The following is a 16433-nucleotide window of genomic DNA, read 5'->3' as shown; positions in this document are numbered from 1 at the left end:
AAGTGTGAGCAGCAGAGTATCCACTTCTTTCCTCCTGCCCCCCGCCCCCGAAGACTTAGTCACATTTAAGGAGAAAGCATTCCATAGTCTGACAAGCTGATGGCATTTAGCACCATTGTTAACATATCACCCTATCAGATATAAGGGTTTAAATCATAACCTCTCTACTGGCTTAGAGGATTAGGACCCACAATCATTCCTTTCTTTATCTGCTTAGCTGATTTCCTTTTGGTCTCCAGATATATTTCTAGAGATAAGAGTTGACTTACAACAAACAAGCATACAACGGTTGCAGCTCCTTATGAGAAAAGTTGATAGAGCTTCTTATAAAATGTTCTGTTGACTTAAAATTGTGTCTAATGTATGTTTATTTTGTTTTAAAATGATATAATACATTTGGCAGAAGACTGATTGATTCATGGAAATATTCTGAAATCTTCTCACCATTCCTCTAACCTCTGCCCTTCCATCACTACAAACTAAACTATAATAATAATAATAAAATAATAAATAAAACACTCTAATCATTAATCTCTAGTTTTCAGAGCATCCACTCACTTCTTTTCTCAGTGTGCTTTCTCTTGAATTCTTTAGATTATGACTGGAAAAATCTATGGAGAACGTTTATTAGGTTGTGTGTCCATACAGTCAATTGTAGACATAAAGATTACTTTAGGAAAACTCACCTTCCATTGTTTGTATCTTTGCTCTTGGCTATTTTCCTCTTACTGAGAAAATTACACTTAAAACCCAACAAGATTAAAAATATACAAATACTCTATGGATGTAGATATAAATGGTGTCCAAAACAGAGTGATTAGATGTCCCAGTTTTGTATGGGCAATACCAATATTCAGGACTTTTTCATATATAGGGGGCCTATATATCCCCATTCTCATCTTTATTTTTCACACTTATTATTTGGTCATCTTAGTCCAAAAGTTTTAACTGGGGATTCCTAAACTTTAAGCAGCTAAAGCCATATTTAGATACCTAAATAAGTAACCTTTCTGGTGCTCAGTACTAACTGAGTTCATTAGCCTGGGCTCAGCTCAATTTCCCCACCCTGTTCTGATCCCAGACTTATATAGCAGCTACGTAAACAATGAGTAGTCCTGTGGCACCTTAGAAACTAACCAAAATATATAGAATCATGAGCTTTCCTGGTAAAACCCACTTCGGCAGTGGGTTTATATATATAAACACTTTCATATATGAGAGAGAGAGAGAGAGCTCGCCGAACCCTTGGACGAGTAGATTGCATTATTTGTCGAGCCCTGTGTATGTATATATATATATATATACACACACACAGCAGAAGTGCCTGTCAATTAAGGTAGGTGTGTGTGTGTGTGTGTGTGTGTGTGTGTTGAAGAGAGAGCAAGAGAGTATGAGACTAATTAAATGGGATGGATGTGTCCCATACAGAGTATTTGGTGTTGAAATGCAGACATTGAAGGCAGAAGCAATGACTTTGTAATGAGCTAACCAGTTAATGTTTTTACTCAACCCAGAGTAACAGTGTCAAATCAGTAGGTGAACTCCAGTTCTGTAGACTCCCTCTATAATTGGTTAATGAAATTCCTTTGAAGAAAAATGGCTACTTTTAAATTCATTATTGAGTGACCAAGCAGGTTAAAATGTTCCCCTATGGGTTCATGTGTGTTACTGTTTCTGACATCTGATTTGTGTCCATTTGTCTTTTGTCATAGAGACTATCCAGTTTGGCTGAGGGGCAGATACATGGCAGATAGGTATTGCTGGCACTTGAGGGCATATTTCCCAAATGTTGTTCTATGGAACCCCAGGGTTTTGCGAAGTGACAATAAGGGTTCTGTGAGAAAATCCATTACAATAACATTTTATTATTTTAAAAAATAATTAATATTTAAGCATTTATGAATTTTATTAAAAACAATTTTCATTTGTGTTTACCATGATAAGTGTCCCTGTGTAATGCTAGCTTAGCCAGAGAGTGGGGTTGATGATGTCACTACTCAGCACTGATGTCCATATATAGACTGTCATTGGGGGTTTCACAAAATTATTCCGCGTTTAAAAGGGTTTCATGGCCAAATGAAATTGGGAAAAAACTGCATTAGAGGATGTACAATTGTATGAGCCTTGATGTGGCTTATGTGGTTAGGTCCTGTGATGGTGTCACTTGTATAGATGTGTGGACAGAGTTGGCAACAGGGTTTGTTGCAGGGGTAGGTTCCTGGGTTAGAGTATTTGATGTGTGATGTGCTCAATAGTAGTAGGAACGCTTACTTAGCCAGGAAGATTTTGTTCCCAATTTACAAATTAATTTGTATTTCACAGATCACTACTTATTGTCTAGACTTACCTTGCTATTTCATTTTGCAGAGGATTAAACATTTTTTTCACATTTATTTCTTTATTTTTGTTTTTCTAAAATTCCTCTTCTGGGCGACTAGCCTGAGACCAATATAAAACACACACACACACACACACACACACACACACACTGTAAACAATCAATAATGTTTTTCTACATACACTCTCAGAATATATCAGAGTATATTTCCCCCTTGACTGCAGGGGACAACATGCAGACCTTGCAGTGTGCTCTGAAACACAGCAGACTTGGGGGAAGCCAGTTGCAAACCCAAGTGCCTTTTTTGAAATGCTCTACTGTCACCACTTCCTCATTTGAATCAGGAAACCTATTGCCCAGGAAACTTAATAACTCTAAGAGGAGGCATTTTGGGAAAAGCTGCATATAATCTTGTCTTCAGATATATTACTAAAGCATGGAGTCAGGAAGGACAGTAAGACCACACTTTCAGTACTTTAAAAATTAAAGACATGAGAGATGATGCTTGTAAATTGTCCAGATCTTTATTATCTTTAGTAACCTGAGAAAAAAACACCACATTTGCACATAGAAAGTAAGAATTATTCAGAACATTTCTGCCACATCCTGTTGGATTTTTAAGCCAACCAGTGAAAATCCACTCGCCTACTCAGCTGCAAGTTTACAATTCCGAATAGCAAAAGCTATGGTTGAGAGAGATTCTTTACAAGCATTGCAGGAGGGGACATAGCCTCTCTCTCTCTCTCTCTCTCACACACACACACACACACACACACAGAGCTCAAGAGGTTACTTCTAAACTTTCCAGGACATTCGCAGTGGTGAGATTCTCCTGTGGGACTTGTGAACTGTGAAGAAATAGGGGCAGGGAGCTTTACAGAGTGGGAGGGGAGTTTACAGGAGGAAAAAACAAACACTCTTCACAGGATTTCAAGAGGAGGGGGAAAAGAAGCTGGTCTATTCCCTTGTTCACGCCCCCGCAGGCACTTACGACAAGCAGGGGATTTCTTTGACTCGTCGCCTTCTGAATAATATGTGAAGAGTACTTATTAAAACCATGCTGAAGTAGCCTTAGAGAGCAGTTATGTACTTCCTTTCTTTCCCAGTTATACATATCTTTCTAAAAAAGTGAGTCCAAATGTTACTGTGTTGTGTCCTTTTCCAGGAAAGTCAGTAATTTCATTTTTCAACCACTATATTACAGTGCCACAACTTCTTCTTGTAACTGCTATTTCAGAGCTCATTTGTTCTGTTCATTAGACGCTGTGAAGAGTTTTTATTGTTAAAACCCATGCTAATAAAGAGCAGCAGCAGCAGGGCTCTTGCTTGACCTCACATTCATCACACAATGAGGTCTTTGCTCCCACAGCAAGTAAAGCAAATCTACTGATTGAGTAACCTTAGTTCAGGCCTGCACAACTCTGAAAGTGGTGAGGGCCATATTACTCCAAAGAAAACAGCTGTGGGCCGTAAGTAGGGATGATCTCCCAGAAAATACGAAACACACAGGCTAAAAATTTTTCTTGAGGAAAAAAAAAATTTCTCTCTCCACTTGGCCCCCTGGCATTTGTCTCTCCTGCACCCTGCCCCTTGGTTCCTTCCCCTTTCTCCTGACCTCCCCTCAGCACAAGCCCCTTCCCCTCCCCTATCTAGCTTCTGCCTTCCAGGTTGCGGGGCTGATGGAGCCTTTTTTAATCCAGTGGTCACCAGCCGTGATGTCACAACACCACATCACGCCAGCGTCCTGGCGTCTGCCAGCATCCTACTCTCTAGCTCGCACCCCACCTCCTCACACCAGAGCTGCATGCAGGGAGCCTGGCAGCGAGAATCGCTGCACTTCCCCCTCCCTGGCAGTGCTCTGCTCCTTCGCCCAGCCGGCGGATCGGACGGGGCTGCACCGCCCATAGTCAGCACAGGCCGCACAGTGAGCCCCTGCCGGCCGCCCTTGGGCCGTATATTGTGCAGGCCTGCCTTAGTTTATTGTTTGTGTCATGACTGAGTTTTAATCTATTGTAATTCCCATCAAGATCATCCCAGAAAAATTCCCTTGCTACATGCAGGGATTCCAGTTGAAGAAAAACTGCTACTTTTGCAGTAAAAAAAGAAAAAAGGAAGAAAAACACATCTTTTAAACTGCAGAAGCTGTGACAAATATGCTCAAAACAACACTGCAAAATATTTCACTTTTTGTGAAACTGATGGAATCATGACACCTTTTCGCTAGTTTCACCATCACTTTAAATCAGGGGAGGGCAAAAGGCCTCCAGTGGGCCGGATCCGGACTGCAGCTGCCTCACCAGAACCCTTAGGCAAGGCGTAAGCTACTCTACACTGTGGATAGCTGGTGAGGGAAGAGGAAGTCGTCACATGCTGCCCCCACCACCCTCAGTTTCCAGCCAATAGGAGCTGAGAAATTTTGCTGGGGTCAAGGGCAGTGTGGGAAGCCTCCCTCCCTTCCCCCATGCCTGCAAATGAGCCACATGGAGCAGCCAGCAGCCTCAAACTGCAGCAGATAGTCTGCCTCAGGTTTCTGCAGGGCTGCTTGCTGGGAGCCACCTACGTAAGAACTCCCAGCCAAAACCTGCCTCTGGCACCACTCCCCATATTTCCCCTAACTACCTGCCCCAGGCCACCACCCAAACCCTCTGTACCTCTTTCCCCCTTCACCTAGGTCACAAATCTCTCTCAGACCCTGCACTCCCTCCTATACCTCTCTCCCAGGCCAGAATCCTTTTCTGCACCCATACCCCATCCCTGACCTTGCACTCCATTCCCCTGCCCCAGATCATAGCCCCCTTCTTTACCCAAACTCCCTCTCAGGCCCCTCACCCTCTCCGACACCCCAGTCCCCTACCCTAAGCTCCCTTCTGCACCCAACCTCTGTCCCAGACCCCACACCCTCTCCAAAGAAGTGTGACCCTTGACCAATTGCCAAAATCTTGGCATGGCCCCGCCATTAAAAATTATTGCTCACCCCTGGCCTACAGCTCTTCCCCTGCTGCAGGGAAATGCACCAGTGGCTCCCTAGTGCCAGAGCTTTTCCTTGCTATAGTGAAAGACTCTGGTCGGGGGAGCTGTTGAAGTCTTTCCCAGCTATCCCCTCTGTCGGTGCCTTTTACAGCTGTAGGTGCACAGCACAATGTGGACTTGGTGTGCTTTCCACCAAGGTGTGTATCTACACTGCATGTCACTGCCAGGGGTGTGTAGTCGGGGCTGGTGACAGATGTTGCTGGGCCCTGGGTGCAGTGTTGGGGGGGGGGGATGGCTTTGGGCATCCCCAGAAGAGAAGGGGCCAAAGGCAGCCAGCCCTCCGTACTGCCTGGACCACACCATGCCTCCTGCATCCAGCCCTTAGTACAGGGTGGGGCAAGATGCTGTCAGCAGCGGTGTTCCCTCTAAGCTGCAGGGCAACACAGCTTTGCAGGTGATTAATTAGCCCCATCCAGTCAGTTAGCTCCATGCATGGAGCCCTGAGCCTCTGAGGGAACACTGGTCAGCAGGCCAGACCCGGCCTGTGGAGCCCTTTGATCTGGCCTGTGGCAGCTCCTGGCTCTTTGCTAGTGTGTTGCCCGGGAGGTGCAGAGGAGGTGCAAGCCCTTTCAACTGCTATTTATAGGGCTTGCGCCAGGCAACACGGTAGTAGCCACCGGCAGGCACACGCCTTTAAAACTGCTATTTAAAGGGCTCACAGCTCCTGGCCCCACTGCTAATGCGTTGCTTCACAGCAGCCTGGTGCTATGAGCTGTGAACCCTTTAACTAGCAGCAACTGAAAGGGCTCCAGATTCGTGGCTGCCAGGCAACAGGTTAGTAGTGCACTGTGAGCCCACTTCACATTTCTCAATCCAAATTTGAATACAGAATTTTAGAAACAAGTACTGTATCCTACTTTCTAGATGGCCTCCCTCTCTTCATCTAGTCTTCAGGTACCTAAGTATTCTGATTTTTAACAGGTAAGCATTCATTTGTTGCTATGGCCTGTCAAACTGACAGAAGCATTTTTTCCTCTCTAGTTTCAGAATTAGTTTTACCTAAAGCAAAAAGCCAGCTGTTCGCTATCACAAGTTTTTCCTTATTTCAGTAGGAAGCCCTATCAAGCATTTACTACTCTAACATCACTATCATCATCAACCTTTGTGCAAACACTGTTTTGCATGCTGAAAGAATTGTACAAATGCCACCCCCTGCCTAAGAGAAGTGGGTATTAGTATCCCCATTTTATAGATAAGGAATCTGAGACACAAAGGTGACACAAAGGTGACACAAAGGTGACAGAGTCACACAACAAGACAGTGGCAATACCATATTGAAAGTCAGGTCCTCCTGTGTTCATTCCACCTGACCAATCATGCAAAACTTTATGTTGGTTGACACAACAGAAACAGGAATATTGTATGGAATACAACTCATTTTTATGCATGCTACCTTAGCCACAAACACTCTATTCACTGATTATTTCCCTTGCTTCTTCTCCTAACTCCATTTATCATTGGCAGTTATAGGGGTTGTTTTCACTACATGGTGCAGCGATCAATCCATCCGTGGTTGATTTATTACATCTGCTTAGATCATGATAAATTAACTTCAGAGTGCTTTCCTGTCAATTCTGGTACTCCACCAAGATGGCAAGTTGACAGGAGAGCATCCCCCACTGTCATAACAGTGTGGAAGATACCACAGTAAGTACGCTAACTTCAGCTACACTATTCACATAACTGAAGTTGCGTAGCTTAGATCAATGGTGAGGGGAGCGGTATAGTGTAGACTAAGTTATAGAATTATCAATAGTGAAAGAAATAAAACCATTAGGAGTTCATTACCTTCCTATAGGGTGCTTAATTTATAAAACACATCCCACCTGCTGTGCATTGAGGCTGGCCTGATGTACCATATATAAGAAATTTCTTGCTTTCTTCAGTTTCCTCCTCTTGAAAAATTCAGAGCTGTGTTAAGAGTTTGCCTATGAAAGGTTTCAAGGCACACAGGCAGAATTCATCACTTCGGCCAGCTATCATTCCACCCTCCCTCCACAGTCACTTTTTCATTTCACAGTTCCCATTAGCTTGACTAAGCAACTGTCAAAAGTTGGTATTAAACATGCTTGGGGATTGGCATAAAAAGATTTTAGCTCTCAGTTTGATTTTTCACAGTGGTCATCATTCTTAAACTCCAAGGAATTCCACTTAAAACAAAGAGCGAGATTGAACAGAAAACTCTGCACACACATTCCTGATTTAGCATGACTGGGTTTTGTTGTGATAACACACAAAATTAGAAGTGACTAACGTTTAGCTTTAGAAATACTCAACTCATCTTCCCTACTCAGAATGGATTAGCAACTTTACAGAACTTGTTCAGGGGAAAAGCTTCTGGGGGGATATTACGTGAAAGATTAAAGACAAATAATTTCAGCAGGTTGAATATGATTACTCAGACACTACAGTAAGATAGATAAAACATTGACAGACAACTAAATACACAACAAGCAGTGTCTACCTACTGCTGTAAAATAGTAATAGATAGTAATTGTTAAAGCACTCAGATTTAAGCATGACCTTTTGTTCTACCATTTTTCCATAACACTTTATGCAGCAGTACTCTGTGTGTTACTCTTAAGCCTAGAATATTTGCTGAATCAGCAAGAAGCCATGGAAAATGTTTCAAGCATGGCTGAGTGCTCTTTTTATTCAGACCATTACCAGTTCTGATCATCCCCTGGGATTTGTGGTCTATCATCATCCAATTTTTAAAGTTCTCAGACTTTTTGACTTTATGAGTTACACCTTTGCAACAGGATGGACTTTCAGCTACAGAAAGGCATGTATCTATGACATGCCAAGAGCCCTAGATATCCTAGATATTCCATCCACTGCCCTTACTCTACAATGAATTAGCATGCAATAACTGTATTGGTTGTGTGAAAGAGTCTGCACAAAGAGAGGATTAGTTGGCCTACCTGCCACAGCTGTGTAGTAAGCACAGACTTTCAAGCTACTTGGTTAATGCAAGAATATAACCGACTGATGAATCATGCAGGGTTTTGACAGAAATAATGGGAATTAAATCTCTCAGGGATTTAACCATAAAATAAATTGTAATTAAACTGACTACCAACATTCTTGCAGCTAAAAATAGATAGAAAGCCTTTCATAACTTGCATATTTCAAATATTATAGATGGCAATATTGATTATAGTTAAAGTTGTCTAACATTTCCTATTATGTGACCCAATTTTAGTTATTAATTTGGCAAACTTTAAGCATTTGGGCTGAAGTTTCCTGTCCTGGATGTCTGCCTCAGGTTAGATTTTTGGGAACATGTCAGCAAATACATTTGTTTCTGAGAATAAGGTGTATATGTGTGTGGGTGCAAGGGGTGTTTTTCCTGTAAAAAAAAAAAACAAAAACCTATTTCACTGAGTCTCTCCAGCGGCTATATTAGAGGAGGGCAGGGATTTAAAATAACTATCCACATTTTGCCAAGTTTTAACCTCTTGAAAAACTGCTGATTCCTTAAGAATAAGGCTTCATGAGAGCTGAGTTGGCTGTCTCACACTGAAGCCATGTGCGTGTAGGCCCACTGTAGGGGGACAACTGGGACAGATGCCCCACGGTCCAGCAATTTAAAAAAATTGGGATGTCCAATGGCCTCTACCTCAGCAACAGCAGCAGCTGGACTCTATCCCAGCAGTGCTGAAGGGCTGTCTGGGAAAGGCTAGCTCCTAACCCAACCCAGTCCCTTCTGCCCGAGTCCACACCCCTTCTGAGGACCCAGAGCTGCCTCCCCGTAGGGTCCAGCAAAATTTTTCATCAGCCCTATGTTCCTGCAGAGCAGGAACTCACTACAGTGGTCAATCAATACTTGTACAGGCAACCTTATTTAGAGTGGTCTATAATGGGAACAATGGGATAGGGAAGAACATTAATATCTTCATGATACAGAGTTCTATCATGGTATGGTGTAGTTTCCTAGAGGAAGTTTTACAAGAAACTTCTCAGGGAAAAGCACTATAAGGAATAATCCTTCACTGACTGGATGAAACCTGCACTGATGAACGGATGAAACCTAACCTTCTCCATCTCAAATTTATATTCCCAGACACACTCACACAAACCAGAAAAAAAGCTTTGCTAAAATGGAGTTGAGGATGAGAGAACACATCAGGGATTTAGGATAAAGTACACCACAATCATGGTGTAATTTCCCCCAAAACAAGTATTTTAAAGCTAAAAAATTCATAGCTTAACTCTGATCTGTAGCAATAAAATATGACCTTAGCCATAATGTTATGATTAAAACATTTTAGTGTCCATTATCCCAAATTAAATTGAATGGATTTTTAAAGATGCAATACGGGTAGGCTAATACTGAAGCAATATTATGCGTAATTGTTACACTCTTCTGCTTCCAACACATCAGCTTCACTCTTTGCTGAAGTTCAGATCAAAATTCTGTCTTTACAGGACTTTTCAGAAAGCATTACACAGAGTTAAACAACGGGGCTATTGTACATAACCCCCTGAAAAACAGATGTTAATAGTTCCCAGTCAAATTCAAAGAGAAAGTACCAAACTTTCTTCGTAAAACAAGCATTTAATGAACACAGAAAACACTATAAATAGCATCTGGAATACTACGAATATTTTTTAAACAAAACTCTCTCTGTGTTCCTATTCTAAACTTTCCAGCTTTCTTTCAGTTACATATATTTAAATAGACTGCTTCTGCCTAACATTTCCTATATTAGCACAGATGTATCCAAACTCCCTTTCCCTCAGGGATGATTTCTCTTCTATATGTGTCATCATGTAGTGTATGTCACCAAGACTTTTCCAAGCATCCTACTCTTTTCAAACACTTCAGAACCCTGCCAGTATATAATCTGGGGATCTCCACAACTAGCAGTATTCCAGCTCTTAGGTTAATAGTTAGCTGATCCTCAGTTGCGGGTGAAATAGGAGTCTGCAGTCTACGTCCACAGTTGCACAGGGATTGGGACCAGCTTAGAAAATATCCATTTCCTGGAACTCTATAATGCTATAGGTCATTATTCTCTTCCCATAAAACCAGCTAAGTCAGGCAAGAATTTAGAAGCGTTCATCTCACAGGGCTCTGCCCCTTTCTTTTTAAATGAAATGAAGCAGTTTAAAGCAGTCAGTTGATAGACTCAGTTGTTAATGTCATAGGCTTGGTAGGTGACAACAAATATCCCCCTCCCAGCTGTGCCTTTCAGTCCAGAACACACACCATAGTGGATCAAACATTACTGTAATGGAGGCCTTCCCTAGTAAGTACCCATTCCGAAGGCACGTGGCCAATTGGGGGACCACCAGAAAAAAGAGGGCACTTGCACCCTGATCTGCTCTACCCACCAGGTGTTACGGCTCAGGAGTAGGTGAAGCACCTGCACATGACCCATTTCTTGCCAGAAAGGCAAGATGGGTTGAGCAGAGCAAGCTGCTGAACTCCAACCCTAGTTCCCTGGCAGGAATGCAGGAGGAAGGGACTTAGGAGAAAAAGGTGGGAAACTTTGGAGGGCTCCCATTTGCTCTGGTCTAGGGCTCCCCAAATCCCTAATCCACCTCTGGCTAGAATAACACTCACCTGTATCCTAAATCGAACAGTGTTGGGACCCGGATCGTAGAACAGGCACATCATTTGGTCTTGCTTAGCTTTAACTTCTAGATTTCTGATTGGCTTGACTCTTGGAAGTTGATTGGGTGTGACCTTCTAGGTGGACTGCAACTAAAAAAAAAATCCTATACCACTTCAGAAACAACAGCTGAGCATGTTAAATAGTTGCCAGACATTATTCTGGATGTTCTGGGTCTTTGTAGCTGAATTACCTTTCCCTGCTCTTCTCATGTGTGTAGATAGATTATTTCAACAACCATCTGTGTCTCTACATCACAGAGGGCCACATTTAGGTGCATTTAGGCACCTAACACCCATTACTTTGCATTAGAAATTTTGGGTCTAAGTGATTTGCCCAGTCACATAAGAAATTTGGGGCTTACCAGGGAATTGAACCTACAGTTTGAAGTTAATGTCATCCCAAATGGGCCATCCTCTGTTTCTGCTTGAACTCAATTTTAACTTAATCTAATTACGATGATTTCTGTAGAAATCCCCAGAAAATTAAGTCTGTACTTAGAGTTAGTGTTGTAATGTAGATATTTAAGAACAGGTTGGATAGACATCTGTCAGGGATGGTGTAGACGGAGCTTGGTCCTGCCTTGAGGGCGGGGGGCTGGACTCGATGACCTCTTGAGGTCCCTTCCAGTCCTATTATTCTATGATTCTATGAATGTTTACGAAGCATTGGCTGCATTTTTCATGCAGAAAAAAAGATATTGACTCCCTCTAGTAAGTATAGAACTCAAATCAGCCTTAATTATAGAGCCATAGTCAGCACTTGGATAGCAGAGATAGTTAGAAAAGAGGAGTATTTCTCACTATTTTGTGAAAATATTGTCCCTTTTGAATTTCAAAATTCAAAATTTTTTGACCAGCTCTGTTCCATAATGATTATATTTCTATATAAACTTCTGAAACAGCAGGAAAGCCCTGGTGAGCATCATACCGTGAGTTAAATGACAGACATTCTGATGCAGATACGTTAGCATGCAGACGCTACATGCAATACAGAAATGCTAATGAATAGCAGCTGCTGACGGATCCTGAACACTCTCACACTCTGATCTCCTCCCCAGACCAACCCTCTACTTTCTCATAAAATCTAACTAAGATTTATCTTTACATTTAAAAATCACCCCAGAATGTTTCAGAACTAACCTTTATTGCCAATCACTTTACAGGAAGGTAAGGGACATGTCCTTCTACAGCTCATAAATTTGACATGCCGTAGTTTGAAATCTCATCAGTCTTTTGTGTCTTCAGATATAACTTACAAACATTTAGAACTTTGTGGACACAGTTTTATGCCAGTTGCTAACCTATAGTGCCATTTTTTTTCTGCGACATATCTTTGTCTTTTTCATGAGCTTAGTAACTTTCATTAAAATATTTAACTAGGGTGTGTTTTTTTAACTACCTCTGGGCTTGTTGGATGCTCCGTGCATTCCTAAAAAAGTTGCAATTATCTTACTGCCCTATGGGAATATATCAAGCAGCTTGATCTTGCATTAAAAATTTACAGCGGGTACAGTCATTATGGAAAGCCTTATTTAGCTTCCTTGTACATTGGTGAATTGTAATACTCAAAGAATTATATGAAATTAGGGCTTTGGCTTTGAACTGGTAAAAATAAATGAATTAATACACTTCATCTTTAACTCAATGGCTGTGAATACTCCAGTAATTGACCAGCAATGAACCGGAAGTTCTCTTTTTTGAGCAGCTTTAGACAACGTCTTACTGGATAAAATTAATTTTACCTACATAGAATCCAACCTAATGCAAATAGGTTCATAACCCTGTATGGGACTGTTTACAAGATATTTTGTTTTCGATGCCATGAACATACATGTCTTCCTATAATGTTTATAAATCCCTCTCACTTTTTTAAAAATAAATTTTGGATCTATCCTATTTATCAATGTCCATTTTTAATGAGGTTTTCTTCTGTTCCCTGAGTAATTAAAGTGTGTTTACATTAGAATGTTTTGTTGGAGCAGTATGTAAGCTTATGCTGAAATAGGTAAGTTGTAAACCCTCCCTAGTGTGAAAACCATTATATTGGTATAAAATTCCTTATCATAGGCAGGACTGATAGCACCACCCATATTGCTGACACTTCTGATTGCAAGATCCCAGTTGCTTATAACTTTATGAAAATTATGACACCCTTGCTGGGTGTCTGTTTCCTGCTCAATATTCCTGGAAAATCTTAGCCAAAATAGTTGTTGTTTCTAAGAATGAAGCTAGGGGACAATGCTTTGTTTTGCCCATGTTAAAAATTCTTGACATCTCTTCTCTGTACAGCTCTAGCGTTCCCATAGTTTGGAGCAGGGGAATAAAATTTGCCTGGGGCCATAACTTTGTTTTGGTGATGTGTCTTTTGCTGTTCCTGTGATCTGCTGCTCCAGATTTTCCCCAGTTATAAGATTTTGAGAAATATCAGTTAGCATTTACTACTCAATAGGAACTTCATTGTTTTTAACAGTTAAATCTCCAAAGGTCCCATCCTCACTGAATGTGCCATGCCCAAGCCTCTCACAGCTCCTTAGAGCGGATGGTGCATGTGCCATACCCACAGAGTAATTGCACATGGTCTAGCAGCCCAAGGCTAGAGAGACAAAACTTGACTTTATTTTTAATTGATACCCCTAAGCTGCTCTGAGTTATGGATGGGAATGGGTAGTAGAAATTGGGATCAAGGAGCAAGTCTCGTCTGTGCTCCCAAAAATCCTCCTGCTGGAACCCAGAAAGTATAGAGGAGAAGCTGTCTGATTTGAAAGAGGAAATCAGGGAAAGAGATTGGAACAAGGAGTCTTGTGAGACTGGGAAAAGGGGAAAGGAAAATGGGTGGCAGGGAAAAGAAATTGACATGCAAATGGGGATGGAGATAGAGACTTATTGGGCAAGGAGATGGGGACTGGGCAAGCAGAGACAGGGACTAAAAATCATTGAGGAGGAATGAAAGCTGGGAGCAGAAGGGGAGACAGATCTGACAAGAAGCTAGTGTGTGGAGGAAGAACTAGACTTGACTGGGCAAAAAAGAAGGGGTGCAGCTGAGCCTGAGATTAGATATGAAGCTGGGAGGAGGGAAGAACTAGAATTGACTGTGCAAGACAACTGGGACTGGATATAAGGAAGGATAGAGACTGGGATGGGAAGGCAGAAACTCGGAGTCAGAAAGCAAGCCTAGAGGGAGACGCTAGGATTGGCTGGACAGTGGAGAGTTTAGACTGCTGGAAAAATGCAGTATCCTAGGGATGGGAGCAAGAGTCCAAGGCCCCTCCCCATAACAGTAGATAGACAGATCGGCAGCTACATAATTCCGTGGCTTCCCAATGGAAAAAGAATCATGTGTGGCATCCACTGTGGTCCTGAGACTGATATATAGACCTGAGAGGAGAGAGGTCATTCTGCTTCACTGGGGATTTTGATATTTTGAAGTTTGGTTTTGTTCAGATTTAGAACAAAACCCTCAAAATTTGAAATTCGGCACAAAAGGAGTTGGAGCCATCACTACAGGGCAATGGCCGTCCATTTCATCACTACATGGAGCCGCAGACACTGGAAGACCTAGAGTCCCCAACTATGAGGCAGTCCCCTTGGCAGGCTGCTGAGGAACCGGGTGGGAGAGGCGTCAGGTTCTGAAATCTTTTGAAGGCAAAGTTTCATCATTCCCAGCCTTGGGTTCATTGTGGAATCAAACCATCTACACAGAACATTTTGATTTAGACAAATCTGTAAATTCTGGCAACAAATGTTTTGTTTGAATTTTTCCAACCAGCTCTGTGGAGCAGATGCATGGCCAGCTACTCTGCAGCTGTGACATGAGGATTCCTCTCCACCCCCAACTTCTACAGCCAATCCTTCTTCAAACTTGGGCTTGGTGCAGTGCAAAGGATTTATCCCTTTAGAAACAAAATGGAGGAAGACTGATGATTGAGCTCATACACACTGGAGAATATAAAGTTAATTAGCTGAAGGAGCTGTTGATTTTTCAGAATTTCTGCCATTTTAAATCTCCATAGTGGAATCTCTCTGCCGCCTGAATTCATGGGAAGATATGTATCACAAAACCCATTGTCCCATCTGAAGAAATCTGGTGTTAACGGTAACATATGCTGTCTCTGCCAATCCCTCTGGTTCTCAGAGGGGAGACACATCAGGAAAGCCATCTGCGATCATATAGCAAATACATTTGTGAAATCAGAGAAGGAGATTCCACTGTAACAAAAGGTGGGTTCTTTTAAATAACCCACCTAAAAAATGAATAACCACTGGTTATTCCACTCTGCTTCTTGGAAATAAGCTTGGAACAAGCATATGCTGAGCCTGATTTTCATCTTGTATTGCTTGTACAGTGGGTATATCTCCTTTTAATTCATTGGCATTACTCTTGTATGTTCTAGTGTGAAAAGAGAAAAGAAACACTTTGGCAATGTCTGCACTGCACGTTTATTTCAAAATAACTCATGTCTACACAGCAAGCCTGTTATTTTCAAATGATTTCAAAATAATGGGCTTCTTACTTCAACTCCTGTAACCTTCATTTCCCAAGGAGTAAGGGAAGTCGGAAAACCTTCTTTCTTCGACTTTCTGCTATGTTGACAGCACCAAAAGCAGAGTTAAGCTACTTTGACTTCAGCTGCGCAATTAACATAGCTCAAGTTGTGTATCTTAACTTGACTGTAGCCCCAGCATAGACATACCCTTTGTGAATTAAATTGTCCTGGCTTGAGGACCAGAGAGCACAGCTGTCATTCATATAAATCATCACACAGATTAGTATGGGGGAGGGAGGTTAGTCAGAGGGAGGTTAGTCAGAGTGTTAGAGAGAAGAAGCTTTAATTAGAGAGGGACTCTCTGTGGATAGTTGTTATATGATTTCTTTTGCATCATTCTGGAAAGTACCATTTCCAGCAAACCATACTCTGCATGCTAATATGAGACAGATTTACACACTGGTGTCCAAAATGTTACTGGTTGGCAGAGGTAAATAAATACTTAAAGGTTTAGGTATCAGAGTCATAGGTACTGTAAACAGATCTACAATAGATTAAATAGATGCCTAGAAATGTGTGTTTACCAACCTCCATTATTAACCCTTTAGACTGTCCCAACATATCTAGAAAGAAAGAAAAATGCCAGGAAGAGATTAAAGGGTTTCAGCCCTTACTGTTGTTTTTAAACAGGGCTCTGTTTCCTTTGTCTGCTCCTCAGTGTATCTCCCAGCTCACGGAGTCTTTCACTATGCCATCCCCTCACTTGTCACTTCCACATTCTTCTGGAGTTGCAGCTGCTTCTGTTCTCCTGCAGACCTTCCTCTGTAAGCCTAGATACCAAAAAAACAATCATCTGAGCCCCAGCCCAGGCCTTTCACTTAGATGAGTTAAAATATATTTTTGGTTGGCACTCCCAGAGCAGATCACTTCTAATGTGCCATTTCAAGCAGAAAGGTTC

Source organism: Pelodiscus sinensis, chromosome 6 (genome assembly GCF_049634645.1).
Source record: "Pelodiscus sinensis isolate JC-2024 chromosome 6, ASM4963464v1, whole genome shotgun sequence".
NCBI lineage: Eukaryota > Metazoa > Chordata > Testudines > Trionychidae > Pelodiscus > Pelodiscus sinensis.
Note: the sequence above shows the minus strand (reverse complement) of the source record.